This window comes from Macrobrachium nipponense, chromosome 9, assembly GCF_015104395.2.
Source record: "Macrobrachium nipponense isolate FS-2020 chromosome 9, ASM1510439v2, whole genome shotgun sequence".
Lineage (NCBI taxonomy): Eukaryota > Metazoa > Arthropoda > Malacostraca > Decapoda > Palaemonidae > Macrobrachium > Macrobrachium nipponense.
Window position 1 is genome coordinate 21028933 of NC_061110.1, and position 25000 is coordinate 21053932.

General features: G+C 32.7%; 1 pseudogene; it reads left to right on the top strand.

Annotated features, from left to right (window-relative positions):
- The first annotated feature begins 1607 nt into the window (after nucleotides 1-1607).
- The window catches only part of LOC135218027 (uncharacterized), a 54956-nt pseudogene continuing 31563 nt past the window's right edge, over nucleotides 1608-25000 (top strand).

Here is a 25000-nt window from a genome sequence, read left to right on the forward strand (position 1 = left end):
ATGATGGATGTCTTGAACTGCTCAAGGGCATTTCCTTCTGCAATGGTTATGCAATACCTAACTATATGCTTATCTGTCGTGTGACGCATTTTCATGAGAGGTTGAAATAAAAATAATAATAATAAAAAAAACAAAAAAAAAAACAGAATGACAGTGACAGACTATTACTCTTGAAAAATGCTAGTTTAGACTAACTGACATTGATAACACAGACTAACTGTTGTAATGAAGGTTCTTATGGGGAGGAAAAATAAGAGTTCGTGAGATAAAGTACCAGGATTTAATGGGAGGGGGTCATATTGCGGTATTAATTAACCTCTTAAATAATTGATCGAAACTGGTAACTGGAATGTGTAAGGGAAAAGAGGAGTCGTTTTTCAAAGGATGAACGCGATTATTTATTGTCCCGAGTGATATAAAAAGCTCAATATCCAACTGTCAAAAATGTATATGTATATATATAGTATATATATATAATATATATATATATATATATATATATATATACTTATATATATATATGTGTGTGTGTGTGATGTATCTATATATATATATATATATATATATATACTTATATATATATATATAATATATATATATATATATATAGATATATATAGATATATATATATCTATATATATATATATATCATATATATATATATACTATATATATGATATATATTTGTATAAAATAAAGGCTCCATCGCACGATGCTACATAGTATGGAGATTTGATTACGTAATATTTACGTGCAGCTCAATGCATCTGAGACCGTAAAATGATTTTCGCAGAAGTAATTCAATCTCCCCACGGAATAATTAAAGACGAGGGATTCAAACGAAAGTAGAGCTATCGCAAAAGCATTTACTTCGCCTTCATAGTTTAACAAAGAGCAATTTGATGGACGATTTAAGAAAGGCGATACAAGGGTTGAAGAAATTATTAAGAAAAGAGTTTCGTATCTCTTTTGTCTGTTATGGAGAGGCTTCGAGACAAGTTTTGTAATAAAGGAAAACTATATAGTCAGGACAACCAAATAGTAAAATCTTTAACAACAGATTTGTTAGAAATATTATTTGATAACTGAATGATAAGCTATATTCTGGATTTTAGAAACGACCAACGAAGTACAATAATTTATTTCCTAATGTGAGTCAAGCTTCTTTCTTCCGACGATAATATCGTGCGGTTCAATCACAGCTTAATCAAAGTGAGCTTTCAAATGCACTCGCTGATATCCCGTTCTCTTTTTGAATGATTTTATTTGAAATTCTGACACAGTAACTGTTACTTCAGTATGAATGATTTTACAAAGAAGCTAAATTCATGAAATGTTATTTTCTCTGATTCATTAGTGAAAATTTACAAAATTTACATAAATCAATTTCAAATACGTAGTTAAATTCATGCCATAGTGAACCCCACCGGCAAAACTTAATCATATTAAGTTATTATGAAAAGATACAACATTTTGTATGAATGAAATTCATGTAGAACATAAAACAAACTAGTCATTATTCTTGGCAAAAGCTAATCGTAGAAATAGGCTACAAAAAGTGTAAAACAAAAACTGCGAAATTTTAGCTAATTGTAACTCACGAGCGATGACAGAAGATGCCATGTCGTAAGTGTAAAACGTGTTTCCTTCAAGTGTTTCATTTCTGATTTTGTATAACGCTCTCTTGTTCTCTCTTTCAGCTAAATAAATGAATCACCGAATCAGAACTTGAGAGAGAGAGAGAGAGAGAGAGAGAGAGAGAGAGAGAGAGAGAGAGTTCTTTTTCCTGTCACTGGGAAAGCCCAATGGTAATGATGAAAACACAACATAATGTTTACATATGTTTAAACGGTGCTGCCATCTGGCAGACAATATACTAAATGCTGTAAAAGAAAGCAAAACCGTCAGTGAGGTATAGGAATTTTGTTGCATAGAGAATCAAAGAAAAAAATAGAAATAAAAATAAAGAATAAATATAATATAATAGAATAATACGACACTGCGTTCTAAAAAGTAAAATGCTAAAAAATTATGTAAAATGCTCATTCACGAAAATATCTGGGCCCTGAATTGCCGTGTGGGCTAAATGCCACTTTCCTTGGATAAGAACTTGAGCAAACACTGCGAGGAAAATCCTAATATTTGTCGCCAGTATTTTTTTTATCTTCCTCATATCCTGAATAAAAGATCTTCCCTTAATATCCTTATATAAAACGTCTCGTTCAATCAAAGTCAGTCTTACGTGATTTTATATAAAACTGAGATCTCAGTCACCAATGTCATGTATGCACAGTGCACTAACTCATTATTGTATGCAGGACATCATAGAATTTTGAACATATAAAGAGAATGTATTGTTTCAAATATTGCTAAATAAAGCACTGCTTGTGTAATAAAACAATTATGATATCGCTATTCTAGATAAAGACGAATACATTTATGCATACACACACAACTTATATTCAAAAACTTTACAAGACGGGAGCTTTCATTTACTTGAAGAGTCCTTTTTGAAAGATACAGATACATTATGTCACGAATGATAAAAAAGACGTTAGGGCAGTATCCTTTAAGAAGGTTCAGAACAAAGTCTTTTTTGTCCTTCGTGACATCATGTCTTTGTACCTTTAAAAAAGATAAAATCAGTACGGGTGATGAGGTCTACTGTTCAAGTAAATGAACAGTTTTTTTTTTTTTTCAATACACAGCTTACATAAGTGTGAACTTTAACTAATTACTTAAAATATTCTAATCACGTTATTATGAGCTTTAGATATATGATATATATATATAATATATATATATATATATATATATATATATATATATATATATATATAGCTTAAAAATCACAGTAGATCCACTTGACTTCATTAAATAAGCGACTGCCCCACAGGAAAATGATAGGCAGAAAATCCAAACGCTTTCGTCTTAACGAAGACACACACACACACATATGTATATATACATATATAATATATATATATATATGTATATAATATATATATATATATATATATATAATATATATATATATATATGTATATACATTGAGAGAGAGAGAGAGAGAGAAGATGAGAGAGAGAGATCGTGCGTAGTAGAACCGTGCGATCTTTCCTTCCCTTTTCACGATGGTGGATTAAGAAAAAGTATATAACTGATTGTAATCCTTCTCGAGATAGCTTATCAGCCGTTGCCAAATGACGTCAAAGAAAAACGCGTTAAATCCTGGTTGAAAATGGCTATAAGTAGCAACTCGAGTACCTGAGCCTGTATCAGTGCTACTACAGATAAGTGTCAAGTAAGGAAGGCTGAAACGGAAGAGACAAATTTGTAGGAATCAAAACTCCGTTGAAATAACATCAGTCATGAAAGGGTAAGAGAAAATATAAGTTATTATTATTATTATTATTATTATTCTGATAAAAAGGATGGCAGAATTAAGCGAGTTGATTTTATATATTGTTTTTTTTTCTATTTTCCTTACAATTCGCTTCTCAGGCTCAGCGATGTTTCTGAGAATAACTGGCCAATATTCATATTGGGAATTTTTTCAAAACTTATAAATGCTGAGGAATCTTTTATTAGAACAAGATATCAGGTCCCAGGTCAAGCAGGGGTTCGTCGTCAGGTGCTGTATTATTCTAGCACTGACGACGACCCCTGCTTGACCTGGACCTGATATCTTGTTCTAATAAAAGATTCCTTCAGCATTCTAATTTTGAAAATTCCCAATATGGGAATATTGGCCAGTTACTCAGAAACATCGCTGAGCCTGAGAAGCGAATTGTAAGGAAAATAGAAAAAACAATATATAAAATCAACTCGCTAATTCTGCCATCCTTTTTTAACAGCATTTGCCTAAAAGAGGGTCTTCTACCAAATATTATTATTATTATTATTATTATTATTATTATTATTATTATTATTATTATTATTATTATTATTATTATTATTATTATTATTATTATTATTATTATTATCTATTAATTGATTTAATTAATGATTTATTTATTTAATTTATTTTTATTTATTTTTGTCTATCAAAGCAATCCTATTCGACTGGGTGGTTTTTATAGCGTGGGGTTCCGGGTTGCATCCTGCCTCCTTAGGAGTACATCGTTTTTTTCTCAGTATGTGTGCTGTTTCTACGAGCACACTCTTCTGCATGAGTCCTGGAGCTACTTCGGCATCTAGTTTTTTCCAGGTTCCTTTTCAGGGATCTTGGGATCGAGACAAAGTGTGTTTTCTTGTGATTATGGGTACAATTTCCACTGGTATATCTCATATCCTTCTTATTTCTATTTTTAGGTCTTGATACTTATTAATTTTTTCTCTTTGATTCTCTTCTCCTCTGGTGTCCCATGGTATTGCGACATCAGTGAGTGATGTTTCTTCTTGATTTTGTCAATCAACGTCGTTAAGAACATTTAATTTCCTTACAACTCTCATGACACTTCCTCGTTTATGGTCCCTGGTCTATGAGATTCCAAACTTGAAAGATGACTTCTTTTATGTCAGATTATAAATATAAATCATATAGTCTGATAATATATCACAATCATTAACATTCTAACTTTTAGCGTTACTTTTATTACCATTTTGTTACTAGCTGTATTCTTTTTTACCACCGTTTTATGAGCAATGATGATAATCAAAATTACCAATGATAATATTTTTCTCGTCTATGATATTAAAAAAGTAATTTTCGTCATATATTTCATGAAGTTTTAATTTTGGTTCTTCATTTGGTTTTTCATCTGGAGATAAATAAGAGTTCCTCACGGTTCTTATGTCATTTCAGGTTTGATTCGGGAATACGTCGGTTATTGGCAGCAGCAATATTCCTGTCCGTGGTAAGTTACTGGCTATGGAAAGCTTATTGGTTCTCTCTCTCTCTCTCTCTCTCTCTCTCTCTCTCTCTCTCTCTCTGTATATATATATATTATATATATATATATATATATATTATATATATATATATATATATATATGTATATATATAATGTATTGTAATGGTACATACTCGAGAATATTCATACTGACCACAAATATTACGACCTAATTATGACCTCCCCTACCCCAGGTCACGGACGTGTGCAAAGGTCACGGGCGTCTGTATGAGCCCCCATCCCGGGCCTCTGCCTGAGGGTTTTTCGGATTCAACACTCCGAAGGACTACAATGACAACGAAGGATTCTGCGGAGGATTCAGCGTAAGTTGGAAGTTGGGAATGTGTTAAAAAAATTTTGCTATGATGGAAAAATTAATCTAAGTATCATATATACTTATTTCATTGAATATTTGGTTCGAATTTTATAACCAGCGAATATGGAGATGGTAAAAATAAGTAAAAAAAAAAAAAAAAAACTCTTAGCTACGGCTCATGAAACTCAGCTAAGGTCCGGTGGTGGTCTGTGTTGTTGGTACCTATTGCCGTACCAGAAGTATGATAAAGGTTAAATGTAACCTTAAAATAAAATAAAAACTACTGAGGCTTGAGAGCTACAATTTGGTTCGTTTGATCATAGGAGGGGAGTGGATGATTGGTTACATACCAATTTGGAGTCATCTAGCCTCAGTAGTTTTTTAAGATCTGATGGCGGAGGGACAGACAAAGCCAACACAATAGTTTTCTTTTACAGAAAACTAAAAACTAGTATTCAGATTTATTCAGTGAGAGACACGAAGTCTTAGAAGATTAATTAAAGCCAGTTGGCTGTTATGCATTACAAATAATTACCGAGGTAGCCAAGTTAAAACCCCCATAAAGAAATAGCTTCATCTATTGCCGAAATTATGAGAAAATGTTTTAATTCACCCTTACAAAAATGATCTCATCTTTTGCTAACATTATCAAGGAGTATTTTGATTCATCCTCGCAAAATGATCTCACCTTTTGATAGCATGATTAGAGATAATTTTAATTCAATCTTGCAAAACATTATCTCACTTTAGCTAGCATTATCAGATAATATCTTAATTCACACTTGCAAAAATTATCTTGCATTAGGCTGACTTCGTCAAAGAGTATTTTAATTCATCCTTTAGAAAATTATCTTGCCTTTTGCTGACATTATCAGAGAACATTTTAATTCACCATCGTAAAAATGATCTCACCATTTCTGATATTATTAGAGAATATTTGAATTAACCCTTACAAAAATTATCTCACCTATTCTGATATTATTAGAGAATATTTGAATTAATCCTTATGAAAATTATCTCACCTATTCTGATATTATTAGAGAATATTTGAATTAATCCTAAAAAATTATCTCGCTTATTTTGACGTTATCAGAGAATATTTGAATTACTATAAACAAAAATTATCTCACCTCTTCTGATATTGCCAGAGAATATTTGAATTAGCCCTTACAAACATTATCTCACCTATTCTGATATTATTAAAGAATATTTCAATTCACTCTTACAGCATCAATACCAAACCCAAGGAGGAAAAATGCGGGAATCTCGCGGGGAGGAAGCCTGGGATCAGTCTCCTCGCGCCCATGAAGTGGGCGGTCTTTACGCCACAGGCCTCATCGTGAGGCACTACCGAGAGGGACAGGTCCTCAACATCACGGTCCACATCACAGCCAACCATCTAGGACACTTTGAAATTAGGATATGTCCTGACCCGGAAATTGAAGCTACGCAGGAATGCTTGGATAAGTAAGGATGAGGATCTGTTATGGAGGGGGGGTTTTTTTTTTTGTGAAACTGGAAAATATTCCCCCCCCCCCCTCCCCACACACACCCCTTTTGTTAAATGCTACTATTCCTGACATTATATGAGACTTGAAGATAAGATTTTGCGACCAACATTTCAATCCACTGTTATTTTTGAGAGGGGAATTTTCCCTTTCTCTCAAGGTTTCCATTAGCTAAAAACTATAATTTCTAACGCACCTTCGGCCATATGACTGATGTCCGAGTGATAGAAATAAAAAATCTTTTTTCATATTAATTATATTTACAACGCCTTATTTCCCTCCAGGCATCGCCTCAGTCTAGCTGACGGATCCGGGTGACGACTTCAATATCTCCTCCGAAACAGGTCTTTACACTAATGTTGGTCCAGCTCCCATCTGGACTCCCTGTGAGCATTGTGTTTTGCAGGTAATTGCAGAACTATCTCTGCTGAGTTTCATTTGGAAGGCGTTTAGCGATATTCAATTTTGAAAATGACTTCTGTGACTCTTTTCCTGATGTTAGAGCTATGCAGAGCTGTTAGGTTGCTCATATAGGTGACGCAAGTATTATATTTAGATGAACGTACCCAAAATTCTAGCTAGCACACATAATACCACCTAAAAGTAATAAATATATATATATATTATATATATTATATATATATATATATATATATATATATATATATATATATATATAATATGTACACACAACACACACACACACACATATATATATAATATATATATAGATATATATATATATATAATATATATATATATATATATATATATATATATATATATATGTATATATGTATATATATATATATATATATATATATATATATATAAGATATATCTATCATATATAAATATATATATATATATATATAATACATATATATATATATATATATAACATATATATATAATATATATATATATATATATATATATATATATATATATATATATATATATATATTTACATTATATATTACATGAGCTGCAAAATAAAAAAAAATATGTATATATTTCCTTTCTTGACTGAAAATAGAGATTTTAAGCAAAGAAATAATGCGTCTCATCCTGAAGGTAATGGTATCAAAAACATATTAGCAGTTGTTTTGTGATGATTTATAATAACTATATGAAAATTAGACTTCTCTCTATATTCAGAGTTCGAGACAATTTTCCCACTCGCTCTTTTGTTGTTTTAATTTTTTCGTCCTCTTTGGAAACTATTTCATACAATGGTTTCTAACATTTTGATTAATCGTCCTTCATTTCTTCATCAGTATTGTAGTCTTTTCATACGAGGCAATAATTTCCTTCATTGTCCTACGAAACTGAACATAACAGTTAATCCCGAATCCATGTATCACAACACAGACCCATAATTAATGACAATATTTAATCTCTTTTGAACCACTTTTACACAGATTAATTCAAGAGTTAAATGTTACATTTATTGAAGCAATAATATGGCCAATGCAGAGTTTCCAAAAGGATGAGTCGAGGTTGGATTTTAGACATGAAATGAAAGCGACATTTGATTGCAGAATGATTCACTCGTTTCAGTGGCGGTACGTGACCGGCAACAACTGGGGAAAGTGTTCCGATGGCACGTATGGCGTAGGCTGCGGACCTCAAGAGGAATTCCGCGCATGCGCTGATGTCAGTGTGGCTCCAAAATCAAGTCTGAAGGTGAATTCTTTTTCGATGTCTTTTCTAGTCCCTACCTTATAAACATACATACACATGGCGTACATGTATATACTATATACGTTTTATATATATATATATATATATATATATATATATATATATATATAATATATATATATATATATATATATATATATATATATGCATTAGCAACAAATTGCCCTTTAATATCCAATTCGCTCTACTTCGGAATTAGTAGTTTTTCACTTGTTGGCCGAGTGGGTAATGTCACTGCAGTCCTGATTTCTATTCTGTCTGCCCGCTGGTTCGAATACACGGGAGGACGAAATTATTTCCATTAAAAAATTCCCCTGTGGTTAACATATATGAAAATATATAAGTTCCGAGGTAGAGCGAATTGGATATTAAAGGACATTTGTTGCTTAATGCATGTATATGAATCACAGTGAAGTGATAAGGGAATCATATATATATATACATATATATAAAGAGATATTATTTGCAGGAAAAAAACACGATAAATTAATTAATGAATAAATAAATAAATAAAAATGTAAGTTCAATATTAAAACACAAGTTGATTGGTAACAGAGAAGTAATAAATTGCATTTTCGCCTGAACTTCTGAAGCTCCAATTGACTTAACATTTCAGATCCTTCGACCCTTCCTGATGAGGCCTCAGTACTCCAACTGCAGCCAATGAAGGATGGAGAGGTCCTTGGGTCGTCCCCGGCAGCGCCTTCCGGGAATCTGCGATGCAAAGGCACCGGTGCTTGGGGCGGCCTCTCCGGGGCAAGCAAATGGTGCATGATCAATTGCAATCTGCATCCAAGTCTCTGTCCGACGTCGCTCTGCATTTGCTCTTATTAGGAACGTCAGGGCATCTGTTAATTAAGTTATCCTCGATGTGTCGCATAGCTGGCTTGGAATATAATCTCTCATATCTATTTATATTTATTCATTTTATAAATACAAACGTCAGCACATCTATTAAGTTGTCCTCGATGTGCCGTATATCGGGCTAGGAATATAATCTATTTTTTTGTTTATTTATATCTATTTTTATAAAATACAAACGTCAGCACATCTTTTAAATTATCCTCGATGTATCACATAGCTGGCTAGGAATATTATATTTATTTATAATGATCTTTTTTAGATACGAAGGTCAGCGTATTTGCAATTAAGTTATCCTCGATCTGTGGCATAGCTGGCTAGGAATACAATGCGGTAAATTTAGTCATATTTATTCTCTAAAAAATACAAATTGCAGCTTATTTGCTAGGCTGTTCTCATCATGTCGTTAAGCTGGCTTGGAATATAATAAAGTATATTTACCAATATCTATCTAACAAATATAAAAGTACATAATGTTCAAATATTCAGTACATATCATCGAATATTTATTCATTAATATTTATTTAATACAAAAGTGAATAATGGTATCTTATTTCATATCCTAATTCAACATATTTATTTATATTTATTTGTAAAATACAAAGGTGAATGATGATATCTTATTCCGCATATAACTTAACATATTAATTTATATTTATTTATCAAATGCAATAGTGGATAATGGTATCTTATTCCGCATGTAACTTAACATATTTATCTATAATTACTTATTAAGTGCAAAACTTCCAAATAATCATTCACCATTTCAAGCGTTCAATATCATTATGTAGAGAATGTCAGGCTGAAATTGACAGTAGGATAGAAGCTGTGTAGGGGAGGTGGAGATAGTAGTAATTTTTATTTCTATTACTTAAATTTTTTTATTATTTTTTGTATTATTATTATCATTTTATTATTTTTATAAAAAAATTTTATACTTTTATTTTCATTTTCATCATTTTTATATCCGGAATGTATTCCCAAGTTTAACTGAATAAAAAAAGGGAAAATGATAAAAATATAGAAAATAATCACGATGGTATTTCAATTCTTCCTATTTCTTAATGAGTGATGCTGAAGTGTGCTCAAAATTTATCGTTGGTTTTCTGAAATTTTGGGTTATATTAAATCATATATTATATATATATATATATATATATATATATATATATATATCTATATATATATATATATATATTATATATATATATATATATATATTAATAAGCGAATACCACAGGAAAATGATAGTTAGAAATCCAAGCGCTTTCGTACTTACAATGTCTTAGTAAAGACAAAAGGCTTGGATTTCTGACTATCATTTTCCTGTGGTATTCGCTTTATTTAGTGAAGTCACTTGTGCATCTTCTGTGATTTTTTAAGCATATATATATATATATATATATATATATATATATATATATATATATATATATATATTATTATATATATATGTATTTATATATATAATAATATATAATATATATATATGATATATATATATATATATATATATAAATACACACACATATATATATATATATATATATATATATATCTATATATTATATATATATTTTTTATCTATACTATAATATATATATACATATAAGAACAGCATCAATTCCCTCTGCCCATCGTATCAACAAAAATAATGAAAATGGCTGGAAATATGATCTAAAACTTTTCCCATGACATAACCAGGCTGAGTCGAGTGTATTACTATCTGCTCCTTTGGGATGCAATATTATTCATGACTGTTTTTCTCGCAGAAATTTCGTTGCTTCGTCTCCATTCATTGAAAAATCTGACGAATTAACGCGATAATAAGGGAAATTGATTGAGAGATAATGTTGTCAGTGGATTGGAATAGAATGGAATATGGAATTTAGGCTAAAAGGCCAAGCACTGGGACCTATGAGGTCTTCCATGCTTAAAAGGAAAATTGAGGGTAAACGGTTTGAAAGGTGTAACAGGAGGAAAACCTCGTGGTTGCATTATGAAATAATTGTAAGAAGAAGGTGGAAAGTAAGATGGACGAAAGAGAATATGAACGGAGGTACAGTAAAAGGAATGAAAGGGGGTTGCAGCTAGGGGCCGAAGGGACGCTGCAAAGAACCTTAAGTAATGCCGACAGTGCACCGCCGTGAGGTACATTGACGGTGCCACCCCCCTACGGATGTTTATCAGAGAATGGAGAGGTAACTATAAAGAAAATTCAGGCTTGGAAATATCTCCCTTTGCGTTGCTAACGGTTTATTTACGCACCACTGAAACCCAATTAGAGTTACGACTTAGAGAGAGAGAGAGAGAGAGAGAGAGAGAGAGAGAGAGAGAGAGAGAGAGAGAGAGAGGCACAGGATATTTAGATTACTGCCAACCAATCAGAAGTCTTTTCACTAGGATCGAGACAGCCATTCACAGCTTGTCTCATAATCTTGAATGAAACTCGCGAATGGTCCAGTTCATAAGAAGAGTACTATTGACTAATTTAAGTATTAATTATCAAGTTATACGTTGCCCATTTAACAGATCTGTGTAGGGTATATATCGATGAGGAGAGGCATTGTAAGATATTTTACCACACTCTGAAAAATACGTAAATATAGTACTGCAGAAACAATCCCATTCCACTTTTTGCGCTGGAGACGACGAAGGAAATAACAATTTATTCTCACCCGCCCTGAAATCAAGAACTCTGCCACATATTACTCAGCAATAATTTGTTGTTTTAATTTGTTTGTTATTTTGTTATTTTTTTTTTAATAACTGACCTCTTCTTTCTGTATTTTCCTATTATATTTCAAATGAGCGCCTATTCTGTAGAACCTGGAGTTGTTCCATTTGAACAGGGTTCATCTCCTGAATAATGTAATAAATAATAAAAATGAAATAGTGAAACTGCTAAACATATCGACCCCGAGGTGAATTCCTAGAGATTTCGGGGGAACAGCGAGATATTGGGAGGTTGTTAGCGAAATCTCGTCTTCCAGCAATGTACAGACCATGTACTACTTGAGAAGGCTTTTGGGAAACTTGTAAATACACCAACAGCATATGTACCTCTCCCCAAAAGTAAAAGATTTGCCGAACAATCGAGTTTTCCGTACAGCGAATAATGCAGTATGAGTCGCTGCCCAAGAAACTTGGCCACGGCCCAGTGGTGGCCTGTCACAAAGCGTTACCAGACGCATGACCATGCCTAAATTTAACCTTAAAGAAATGAATATAAACCACTGAGGTTATAGGACTGCAATTTGGAATGTTTGATGAATGGAAGGTGGGTGTTCAACATACCAATTTGCAGCCCTCTAGCCTTAGTAGTTTTTGAGATTTGATGGCGGACAGAGAAAGTGCGGACGGACAGACAAATAGCAACTTCAATTGTTTACTTTTGCAGAAAACTGAAATGATACTGGTATTTTCTTCCTTATTTATTATTTTCAGTTTTTTCAGGATTTTACAGACACCAGTTCTATTTTTACCTAAGTGCTTAATTAATACTTAACATGAAAATTCAAGAATTATTCTCATTGAATCTTTAGTCAATAGAAAGTCAAACGCAGCTGCCTTGGCTGTACAAAGACAATTTACGTACACCCAACAAACGCACGGACATGAGAGGGACATGTAGAGGTTGGCTTCGGGCTGGGGCAGGGGTATAAGTAACATTAATTGCCAATTTGCATCCAGATTAGGTGCCGCTATTAACAGTAAGTATTTAATGATAGCCTCTCATTCTAACTGAGGATTTAAAGGAGGAAACATAACGAAGCCAAGTGTAGATATTTCTTTAGGGGAAAATGAATGCTGATGATTTCGTCCATAAAAATAAAATAAAATAAAATATGGTAATGGGAGGAAAATGAGAAGCTAACTATATACCTAAAGAGTTAATTAAGACGACCAAGATCACGCACCAAAAAAAAAAGAAAGAAAAAAAAGACATAGGCAACATCTTGATAAGAGAAAACTTTCCATTAAGAACACCATTCAAAATAGGAATGACAAACACCTGCATCAAAATAACACTAGAACCACTTTGGGACCAGGGTTCAAGTGCTGGTCGACTGATTTCGAATCACGTGACTTATGCAAAGCAAACAAGTGCTGAGGCAGATAGCTGGAAGGATACTAAGTATTATATCATTTGCAATTAGATACCCTCCTGAAGATGGCCATGGGTATGTTTACTTCAGTTTCTGCCTACAAGATACCTCTGCCAATTACGCTATCTTTGAAGAGTTGAGAAAATAAACTGGATTAATTTGGGTAGGCCTATGGCCTGGTTGTTTGAGAAGCTAAAGCCAGGAAGGATAAACCTTAACTGCATTTGGCTCCATTCTAGAACTTGATTTGCTAAATAATATCACTGGAATATATATAAAAAATACTGAGACACGCAATAGAAGAAAAGCGCAATAGAAGACTCGAAAAGAAATTGCGAAAATGACATTACAGAGTGAAATGTTAAAATTTCATTTTTTTTTTTGTTTTTTATCTTTGGGTGTCAGACATTAGATCACTTAGAAGATGCAATATGATAATAATAATTCAAATTCGGAATGTATGAATACCCCGTATTTAAATTAACAGCCTTTTTTCTCATTCTAATTACGACACAACGATAAAATGAAGAACTTGCAGGACTGAGATGGAAAAATAAAATTATTTCACATAGAGCTGACAAGTGGAAATGGATCATCGTTCTTGCAAAGTTGAGAGAGAGAGAGAGAGAGAGAGAGAGAGAGAGAGAATCTAAATATTTCCTAAATAACGATGTAACGTTTAATAAGACTCTGAATTATTCGTATTGGCGTTAAATAAAATAGCTTTATTTTAAGGAGAGAGAGAGAGAGAGAGAGAGAGAGAGAGAGATCTAATATATCCTAATTAACGATGTACCGTTCAATAAAACTGAATTATTCGTATTGGCGTTAAACAAAATAGCTTTATTCTAAGGAGAGAGAGAGAGAGAGAGAGAGAGAGAGAGAGAGAGAGAGAGAGAGAGAGAGAGAGATTTCCTAATTAACGATGTAATGTTTAATAAGACTAAATTATTCATATTGGCGTTAAAAAAGATAGCTTAATTTTAAGGATAGAGAGAGAGAGAGAGAGAGAGAGAGAGAGAGAGAGAGAGAGAGAGAGAGAGAGGCCTAAGTCTGCATTTTAATATAATACTGACATCTAATGCAAGCTAATCTAACTTAGACACCTTTCAAGAAGATGAAAGTCATTTTCCCTTTATTCCAAAATGGTGGTGTGAAACTAATCCTAGTATTAACTTGAATAGCTCAGTGAATCCACTCTTCAGCTTATATTTTAACAAAAGGCATTTCAAAGGAATCGTAAAAGTGCGAGTAATTCTGACTTGATTCGCTTTTAAATTCGTGAGTGAGTTCATTAAGTTTCGCCTCTGCGTTCCAGCTCATTTACTGGTGGGATTTTGTTTTTTATCATAATCAATAATCATAATCTTAGATCCACTGAAGAGACTCAGTAATCTGCGCTTTTATCATCTCTATTGAATTATATCGATGCTTTGGTTCGTCACGTAATCTTGACTTTTGAGTGATTACATCAGTTTACAAAAGCCGAGGGTTAAACTATTCAGACATCGAGGGATTTGATGGTTGAGTCTGCGATTGATATTCCATTCAGTCCCCTTGATTTTGTAATAAATATTTCGCTTTTAAAATAATAACGCCTCATTATTCCCAGCAGTTTTCAGTAACAGTTATCGACAGGGATCTACAAATCAAGCCTTAAACTCGTTAATGATTCCTTTCAACAACGGAATGTTTTTGACATACAATTTAATTCAACTCCAATAACTGAGTTTACTTGATCATATTTGCATATTATGGCTGCTGGTATCAGGGTGAGCATCCATATGTGGCAACATTTTTCAAGCAAGGAAAGGCCTATTCCAATTGTGTTGGTTTTTTTTACTTATAACAGGAATTATTAAATAGATAAAAAAAGTTCTTCACTGAAACTTAGAAGCTTCATAGTAACACAATTATCTCGGGCTTTTATTAAATTTTCAATATTACTGATCATAAATGAAAGTTCCGAATTAAAACCTTCAGAAAAAAAGAAACATTTTCTGATAAAGGAATCGTCAGTTCGTCCCCTAATTATATTGAAGTTTTTTAAAAAGACATTACGTGAGGAAAAAGCGAGCTAACTGAAGAAAAAGTACAGAATCAATATTGTTAAAACAAAAGGAGAAAAAAATATGAGATCGTAATAAGGCACTCTTGGTACCTGCAACAAACACCTTAAAAGAAGCACAAATTCACATTGTATAATGTACTGCGCACTTTCCAATTTAGCCTTGAAACCAATAAGAAAACTATACCAATCTATGTTAACATATGTAGAACGCTGTTTATAAATATTTGTAAAAGAATTAAATTGCGTCTAAAATTGTATATGTTAAAATGTTAAAATTGACGGAAATACCTTGTATGAAGTATCAAAGCATGATACGGCTTGTGCTAGAATCTACCGTTACATAGAGCATTGTTTCACCAACGAAAATTAAAATAAATACGATATATTTTATTAGAAATAATTATTCTGTACTGTTTAACATGCGCATTATATATTTTTTACATTTTCCTTTTAATAAATAAATCATAAATATCCTATTCTAAAATTCCTGTATCTTTAACTAACGCGAAACACATTTTTCAGACGTTTTTGGGGCTTTTCCATAAAGCTTTCCTAATAAGCCCCCAACTACAACAACAAAGTAGTTCGTAGGCTTACTCCCCAAGTAAGAGAAAAATATGCCTCTCTTCTACGCATGAATCTCGCTGCCCTAGGCAAGAGTACATACCCAGTCAGCCATGACGGGGAGAAATGGCCAGTGCTCGAGCTGAGAACTGCTAAGGTCTCACTGGAGAGAAAACAATTGTTCTGATATAACAAAAAAAAAATGCAAAAGGCAAGAAAAGAGAAAGAAACTTATCTATATAAATTATGGACTGGCAATCTTCTTAGGCACGAAGATATGGTAATTCAGTTGTATTCCACATAGAAAAATGAAAATGGTTTATCTCAGAAAATGCCCAACAGTTTCGTCCTCCAATGGACCTCTTCTTGGAGCGTTTATTAAGGCCCTTTCCTTAATAAACGCTCCAAGAGAGGTCCATTGGAGGACGAACTGTTGGGCATTTTCTGAGATAAACCATTTTCATTTTCCTATGTGGAATACAACTGAATAAATGATGAATTAAAAGACTTCTGGGTTAGCTAATCAGCGAGAGGGAATAGAGATTAGAATGACTAGCCAATCTGGTAGGAAATACTGATACTCGGTAACAAATGGCAAGAAAAAATCACATTTTTTAAGGTTAATTTATCAAAGATTTTTGGATAAGCTAATCAGCGAGATGGAATAGAGATTAGAATGATTAGCCAATCTGGTAGGAGATACGGATACTCAATAAACAAATGACAAGAAACGATCGTATTTTTTAAGAACAAGAATAAAAAGATTTTTGTGTTAGCTAATCAGCGAGAGGGAATAGAGATTAGAGTGATTGGACAATCTTGTAGGACGTACGTACTGATACTCAATAAACAAATGACAAGAAAAGATCGTATTTTTTAAAAATAAATAATCAGAAGACTTTTGGGTTAGCTAATCAGCGAGAGGGAATAGAGATTACAGTGATTGGACAATCTGGTAGGAAATACTGATTGGTCTGCCTTGCATGGAGACAATCTGTTTCGGCACTATCCAGTCAGGGAGCAATGGAGGAGCTTTGATATCTCGACGATTCTCGGGAGCGTCGTATTCAGAACCATCCATCCTGTTGATTTTTTTCCAGGTGCCCCCCCCCCAACCCCCGACCCGCCCACAATTCCTCATACCAAATTGTCTCTCATTTGGTCTCCCCGGCAGGTTCCATATGATTGACTGAGCTGGTTTTAGTTTCCTAGAATAAATTATTCCTCTTCTTTAAAACTATTTTTGAACGGAAAATGTTTTATCCACTTTTTCGCGTCTTTTCATTCACGGAGAAATTCACTGAACTGACTAGACGCCGTTTCGTTAAAGGTTGTTTTCTCTTCCAGTATCTTTCATGGCTCTTGGCTGTATTTATACTGATATATCCCTGCTCACACGTGTATTGATAATTTGTCTATTTTGTTAAAGGTCTTTCACATAATCGATGATCGTGACGTTGCTTTCAAACACATATTTCATATTTAGTTCAATATGCTTATTCCAGTTTTTTATTTAAGTACTAATCGACGGTTTACTCACATACCCATTCTATCAGTTAGCCGATGCCTTTTTCTGCATCCGGTGTTAAGATCATGCCTTCTCCCTCTGACCTTCAACTCTGCGTTTACTGTTCGTAGTGTTGTCCTCTTATACGGACCAGATCTATAATTGGACTCACGGATAATCCTACCTTTGGTGGATGGTATATAATCTAAGCAGTTTTTGAGATTTTTCAAGAAAATTGTTATTTTATAATGTGACATAAATTTTATGAATGGTCACTCGCGTCTATCTTAATTGCCTAAAAAACATAGTAAAATACCAAGTTACTATAAAAACATTATATAAAACCAAGTTACCATAAAAAGACATCAATTTAAAACTAAGATACTATAAAAAGCCAAGTTACCTTAAAAAACTTCATATAAAATCAAGATACTTTAAAAATTTTAGAAACCCAAGTAAATTTAGAAATATACAAAAAACCAATTTACTATTAAAAAACCTACTGAAAAGCGTATTCTAATATGCTGCATATTATGAGCGTGTCATATCAAACAAGCTTAGCATGATTTAATGAATAAGTACTCGGAAATTTTATATTTTATTTATGAGGTGCCTGATTATCTTGCGTAATATAATTGGGCCATCTTTGGTACCATGTAATTTTTTTAAAATTCTCCTGAATAAAAGACTACAAGGTTCTCCGGTAGGCTGAAAATATATATAAGAAAAAAGAATGAAAAAATCTCCTGTTATGCCCTTTGACTATCACAGAAATACGTATTTTCGATTTGAAAAGGATCAAAGAGCCGAATCTTCTTTCACCCACCGTCGAGAGCCAATTAGAAATGTAATGACGTTATGTGCGATGATAGAAATTTAAAATACGACTTTTATGGAGAACAAGATTCATAGCGTAACGGGTATTGACTAAGAAGCGTGACCTTAAATACTCTATTAGTTGAAAAGGAAGCTTTCTCTGGATAATGGGTTTATTTTTTTCCCCTTCAAGTGAAACTCCAACTTTTTGGCAATCTTTGCAAAGTGTATTTGAAGGAACCATAACATTAAGTTTTTTTAACTGGGCGGGGGTGGGGGGGGGGCGGCGGTGATGAGAAACCATCAAGTTTAGAATAAATTAATTGGTAGCTAGATTCTACTAAAATAAATGAATTGGTAGCTATATTTTGTTAATAATTGGTAATATTTTAAGTGTCGATGATAACTAGAGAATAAACCAACAGCGATATTAAATTTGTAAAGAATGAGACTACAACTGATGACTGAAATTTAACCGATTGTTGTCAAAATATTAAGACCCTATTTAAGAATTAGCCGATAGAGGAAAGATATGCAAATATTATGATGGTATTGGCAATGAAATTTACATATTATTATTATTATTATTATTATTATTATTATTATTATTATTATTATTATTATTATTATTATTATTATTATTATTATTATTATTTTTTTTTTTGTTTTTTTTTTTTTTTTTTTTTTATGACCAAAAAAAAACTTCTTAGTTTTTCTTCTGAAGATGGCAAAAGAAACCCACAAGATTGCCGAGTATAACTTGTTTACTTGTAAATACTTACAAGTAAACAAGTTATACTCGGTAATCTTGTGGGTGTCTTTTTCCATCACTATTATTATCATCATAATATATTCCAAAACCTCTATACATAAAACATTGCTATATAAAAAAAAAGTCGCAATGAATCATCATTTATCCTGAATATTGGATTTGAACCCGGACTCTTCCATACCCCACTGAGTGTAATATTGTACCCAGTGGTAGCTACATATAAATGATCGAGCAAGACAACTTTTATTCAGAGCTGTGCGCTGGAAGGTTCCCTCTAGGGAAATGCCTCCGAGTCTGTCAGTATCAATCGGAAAGATTTTAGGAAACCGAGGTCTCTTGAGAGAGAGAGAGAGAGAGAGAGAGAGAGAGAGAGAGAGAGAGAGAGAGAGAGAGAGAGAGAGAGAGTTCCCTTCTTTTCTCTAGTTTACGTGCAAAACATGTTATATTTCTTAATATTGCAATAAGAGGGACATTTTATTTCCTCCTTTAAATAATTTAGTCAGATGGAAATTTACTATCACAAACTTTGTTCCTTCGGAAGGTTCAGAGATACTGTTTCTTTAAGCCAGAATTATGAAGAATATTCTTTAATGGTTGAATAAGTTTCATATTAAGACGATGTGTTCATTACATTTATGAGGTAAAATCGAATGACAAAAGTAACCCAATATACAGAGAAAGCTCTTAAATTTTACATAAGAAACATGATGACATTAGTCCAATAATTAATTAAGATTTTTCATTAAGAGTATTATACCTTTAACATTCTTGAAGGTAGGCTATAATATGTTTATCTTCAAAAAATGACTTTCCTCTGTCAATATACTGTACATGACAATTGGCATTTGGTGAAGGTAGAAGATTTGTATTTAACTCAATTCTTTATTGGAGATTCTTATTGCTTCTTGACTGTTATTACGGTCATGTACTCTGTATTTTGAAAATGTAGAATACAGGTAATACATAAATGATGAAATGATGATACAAAGAAAAATGTCATTAACCAACTCATATACATACATACATACGTGCATACATACACAAACACACAAACATATATATGTAGTATGTATGTATGAATGAATGAAAAAGTAACACCAAGAATCTACTGAATTCGGATGCGTACAATAAAAATCTTTTTCTAGTTTCACAAGCTGTGGTTATTAGTAGTATGTGAATGTGAATGTAGTTTTAACTGAGTTTGCCAAAAAGTATCAGTAAGGTTTGGTATAACACAGATGAGATGAATCTGAATCATAGGACAGAAGTCATTAATGGAGTTGGAATGATCATCAAAAGAAGCCATAATTACACGGAAATTGTCATAGACTGTATAAGAGTTAATACTCATAACTACGTTGAGTTAGCAACTGCAATCCAGAAATGACAATACTATAACTTTCACAAAAGGGACTAGATAAAGGTTGTTACTATCTTCTGAAACAAACAAGTAAAAAATGAGAAGAAAGCAATTTTGTTTCCTGTATAATGCTGTACGAGGTGTGGCCCATGAAGCTTTCAGCCACGACCCGCTGGTGGCCTGTCCTATAGCGTTGCCAGACGCACGATCATAGCTGACTTTAACCTTAAATAAAAACTGCTGATGATGGAGGGCTGCAATTTGGCATGTTTGATGAGTGGAGGGTGGATGAACAACATACCAATTTGCAGCCCTCTAGCCACAGTAATGTTTAAGATCTGAGGGCGGAGAGAAAAAGAGGTGTTTTTTTTCGACAGAAAACTGAAAGGTCGAAAAAAATCACAACATGAACGAAGAAAGATTTCGTGTTATATATGAACAAGGATTCGTGTACAACATTTTTAATCATTTATGAAAATTTTGGTACAATGCACTATAGATGATTGCCTCATAAAAAAATGTTCATTGAGTAAAGCAGGCTATGACATAAATGGAAGATTTAAAAATATATAAAAAACATAACAAAATTTTCTTGGAAATACAACAGCATTTTATGATGAAATTCTGTGGAAACAAAACAGAGCACCTCTCTCTCTCTCTCTCTCTCTCTCTCTCTCTCTCTCTCTCTCTCTCTCTTAAATGTATAACCTAAATGAGAATGCTAGAGTTAGCCAAATGTTTTTTATTGACTTAAATCTCACACATCCCCTTCAGTAACAAACATTTCTGAAGCCATGATATTTTTAACCCGATTATCTTTCGGAATAATTTACTCTACTGCTCCAAATGCTCAGCCATTTGGTATTTGAAATCAGTTGATACCAATATAAGAATAAAATTTTCTAACATTTATTTCCCGTTCCAACATTATCATGGACAAGCGAGGTTGAATCCCTAACAGTCGATAACACTATTAACTAATTCCATTTTAGGGTTATTAAATTCATCATAATGAGCATCTCGTATTTTGGCTTAATTAAATACTTCTCAAGTTAACATTATGAGCCCCATACTCCAAATCTGACGTCATCGTCATCTGATCATGCAATCATGCAATCTGTTTTCATAGGCCAATATTGCAACACTTCAAAATGGCGCTGAAAGCTCTCACAACAGGATTATTAGAAACCATCTTCACTTATTTATATTTTGGCTAAGTCATCTTTATATGATTATCGGGATATTTCCTGGTTAGTGATGGAAAATTATTGCATTTCTTGGCGAAGCGAAACTGCAATATATTGTCCTTCGAATGATTTATAGGTCTTTGGAATTTGTGGCAGCTTTTCCTCACTGAGACGCCCAAGGAAAATGCATGATTTTCACGCGACCTTAATTCTGAGAGAGAGAGAGCGAGAAACGCATGTATATATAATATATATAGTTATCATATATATATATATATATATATATATATATATATATATGATATATATATATATATATGTATATGTGTGTGTGTGTGTGTGTATGTATGTATGTATTTATGTATATATATATATATATATATATATATATATATATATATATATATATATATATATATATATATATATGTATATGTGGTGTGTGTGTGTGTGTGTATGGTATGTATGTATGTATATGTATATATTATATATATATATATATATATATATATATATATATATATATATATATATATAATATTATATGCACATTGCACATTCAAACAAATCCTCATTCTCTCTCTCTCTCTCTCTCTCTCTCTCTCTCTCAAACAAACAACAAACAAACAAAAGCTCTGAAACGTTGTACATATTATTCTAAAAGGCAAAATTTACTGTATGATTTCTTGAATAACATTTCAATATGTTAATGCTTGAAAATACAGTGAAACGATTGAATTAGTTTTAAAGTATTCAGCATGCATAATTTGCTTTGCATAACTGCACCTGAAATCGCAGTGTCTATTTATAAAGCATATTTAATTGGCTTCAATTTAATTTTCTGATTAAATGAACCTGAATGTGTTACGACGGATGTGCTGTTAAAATTTCGTCACTGAATTAAGAATAAAATTGAATATAGGATCAAAATATAATTAACGTCCAGTAACTCTAATTAGGGAACCAATGACCGCGTTTTAGTTTAGTAGATATAAAAGAAAATCGTTCAAAAATGTACCAAAGGTTCTTCGGCGTAATCGAGTTTTCTGTATGAGCCGTGGCCCACGAAGCTTTCCGCCACAGCCCAGTACTGCCTGTCTTAGTATATCGTTGTCAGAAGCACCATTATGGCTAATTTTAGCCTTACATTAAATAAAACTACTGTGGCTAGAGGGTTGCAATTTGGTATGTTTGATGATTGGAGAGTGAATGATCAACATACCAATTTGCAGCCCTCTAGCCTCAGTAGTTTTTTAAGATCTGAGGGCGGACAGGAAAAGTGCGGACGGACAGACAAAGCGGCACAATAGTTTTCTTTTATAGAAAACTAAACTTTATTTCATTAACTGCATTTGAATCATGCTCGATATATCAGACTTGACTCTCCATCTCCCAAGAATCCTTCTCAGGATTCATATGTGTTATTCTTCTTTTTCTGTTTAATTTTCTGAAAATGCTTTTCATAGGCACCTTGTCCTCAGTATCTTTTTATGGCACCTTTCATTGATAAGACTATTTAACCATTAAATAATGACTTAATTGAAATTATTCCTAACATTTTTTTTTATCCCGTCTTGGCCAAGCAATGAACCTTGCTCGTCAATACATTTGGATATCTATCCCGCGCCACTCCAATTTGCATTGAACTGTTTACCTGCTGCGCTGCCTACCATTCAGTATTAACCTGGAATATGCCATGAAAATACTTTATCATTTTTGCACTCACTGGGACGCACAGGCCAGGGCAATATTTCCTTTTTGTTCACCTGCTATTTGTGCTTTCAACCGAGTCCAGAGGTCTGGGACAAACCTTCCTTGGGAACACCTTATATCTGGAGATTAAAGAATCTGAATTATATTAGTTTCGAAACTTCCATGGTAGTAAAAAGATGATTTCCCAAAGGTCCTCATGTTCCCTAATTAATCACAACTTCTCCGTAGTTCCTTGGCTGAGCAAACTGCATCGGAAGTATCAAGCCTTTCTAACAACATTTGTTGGTATTACTAAAAAGGTTTTACAGACAGAACTGAAATTACAGAAATGTATTCAGATACAGCTGCAAGTGTTCGAACGAGGTCAATTTTAGTCATATTTTTCTGCGTGTATTTCTATTAACGCTGTTATGTGTGGAAACTGAAAGACTTATATAAGGTGCAACAGATATAGTATTGAAAAATTTTCCTGTCTAGTCTTCACTGCCATTAGGTCATCTGGATTCTGGATGAATATTGTGGTGAGTTAATGAAATAGATTTTTAATTATATTTTTGAATTAAGCATCATGATCATGCAAAAGTGTGTTATTTAAGGGGAATTTGTATGATATAAGGCAATAGAAATATTTGCTAAACTCTAGCATTCTCATTTAGGTAATACATTAAGAATGAGAGAGAGAGAGAGAGAGAGAGAGAGAGAGAGAGAGAGAGAGAGAGATGCTGTTACAATCAGCCCTTTACCCTTTACACATTTACAGATATAACTATGATTCACAAAGCACAAATTATTTACTCTTGGTATTGTTTATTTCACTAAAAGAATTTCAGTTTTGGTACCAGAATTAAAATCAACTATTCTTATTGAAAAATATGCTAAACCGTTTTGAAAACAATATACAAAATGCTAACTTGTTATATATAAACAAAGGATTCGTGTACAACATTTTTAATTATTTATGAAAATTTTGGGAAAATGCGCTATAGATGATTGCCTCATAAAAAAAAATGTTCATTGCGTAAAGCATGCTATGACAAAAATAGGGAAATAAGAAAAAAAAACACTATAAAAATATAACATTCAGCTGGAAATACAATTCTGTGGAAACAAAACAGAGGGAGGTCAGGGAGCTGATTATAATAGAAACTCTCTCTCTCTCTCTCTCTCTCTCTCTCTGAGAGAGATGCATACATGGACACACATCATAAACATTAACAGTATTCCTATAACCATGGTATTCCTGCTCCTTGCAAATAAAGGTTCTATATGAATTAGAGAACTAAATGTCCATGAAATACGAAAACCATTACCTGATATTCTATGGACATATTACGTATTTATAGCCATTAGTCAAGAAATTAATGTGAGTATTACATCAAAATTAATTTCGAATGAATGCTCAAAATATTAAATTCATAATTGCCAAGACACATTCAAGAAGCATTCCTTCTTGTCTGGGTCTATGGTAACTCTAATAAGCTGAGAAACTCGTTAAGCACAAGGTGAATTATTCATATGGTTAGGCCTATAGAAATCAGATGTACTGAAGATCCCCAGTGCAACATATTTTTTTAGTACAGGTCGGATGTAGTGGGCTGGTCATGCATTTTATATAT